Source organism: Condylura cristata, unplaced genomic scaffold, assembly GCF_000260355.1.
Source record: "Condylura cristata isolate star-nosed mole 26May11 unplaced genomic scaffold, ConCri1.0 scaffold00013, whole genome shotgun sequence".
Taxonomy (NCBI): Eukaryota; Metazoa; Chordata; class Mammalia; order Eulipotyphla; family Talpidae; genus Condylura; species Condylura cristata.
The window spans coordinates 404180-405615 of record NW_004567114.1 but is presented as its reverse complement, the minus strand read 5'-3'; positions in this window follow the sequence as shown (position 1 = coordinate 405615).

Below are 1436 nucleotides of genomic sequence, written 5' to 3'. Positions count from 1 at the left end.
GGTGAGCCTGGCAGAGCCCAGCGCAGCCGCTAATTGTGTGATATTTCTTAAAAGTCAGCGGGAGGTGGGTGGCGCCTGCCTCCCAGGAGGCGCAGGGCTCGCAGTCTCCCCTTGGGGCCCAGGAATGGGGCTCTGGGGCCACAGCCTCATCTGGGGGGTCGGGGGGAGACCGGCCTACAGACAGGCGCCCAGGGAGGTGTCTGGGCACCGAGGCACCGACTCCCGGATGTGTGCCGCACCCCAGTGTGCCGGTGCCGACCAGGTGCCGGCGCGGGGGAGGGGGTGCGCCAGCATCCTCTAGGGGGTACCCAGCAGCGAGGGGCCTTTCAGGTTGGGGACACTCTGGGCAGGAAGGTGGGGGGTCGGTGCCGGTTCCCGGATGGGGGGCTGAGGGGAGGCGCGGCACCCTGGGCCAGCAGCCACAGGAGGAGCCGGTGCCACTCTGAGGCCAGCGGGACGCCTCCGAGGCCGAGCGGGACCGGCCACCTGCCCTGGCCACAGGGGCAGGGGCAGCTGGGTGCCGCGCAGGTGCTGAGAGGGGGGCGGGTCCTGCCTGAGCAGGACAGGACGCCTGGGTCCATTCAGGGTGGTGGAGGGGCCCCGGGGCGGTCTGCACCCCAGAAGGCCAGGGCCTCAGGAGAGCGGCCCAGCCGAGGGCCTGTCCAACTGTTTTGGACATGGGGCTCTCCCGGGGTAGGGAACAGGCCTGGGGCGTAGACTGGGGTGGCCCTGACCATGGTCTGCTTGGGGCGGCGGCCACCTCTCGCCGGGTCCCTTCTGACCCTCCCTGGGTCCCTTCTGTCATCGTCCTGGGGGCTTGGACCCATGGGCAGGTCCCACTGTACACCCCGGGCCCTGGGCCAAGGCAAGGCCCATGCCGGCGTCCAGTGAGGGAGCCAGGACCCACAGCCTGGCCAGACCCCCAGGGACGGGGCCCCTCTCACCCACACCTTCGGTCACCCCAGTGAACCAGCCAGCGGGGTCCCCAATGTGGCGCTCAGGGCTGGAGTGCGGGTCCCTCCTGCTCCATGGGCCCGGCCAGCCCAGGGCGGCCCCCACAGCCCACCTGCTGCTGACCACATCCCCCTGCCCGCCGTCCTGCGTGCTGTGTCCCTGGGCCGACATGGCCACGAGGCGGGCCCCACTGCGGCTGGGCGTGGGCCTGGGCGGCCGGCCTGTCCGGGTGCCGAGGGCCCGGTGCGGGCAGCGGTCGGCCGGGCTCCGGCTGTGCGTGTGCTCACGTGGGGTGCAGCGAGCGAGCGGCTCTGGAAGGCCTGTGTCCACGCCTGGGGCCGAAGCGGCCGTCTCTGCAGAGCCCGAGGTGACCTTGGCCCTGCCCCCGCCGGCTGGGCTGCGCGGCAGCTGCGTGGGGTCACATTGTGGAGCGGCTGCTTGTAAGCCCCCGTGACTGGCTCCAGGCAGGAGTCCTTGCCGGC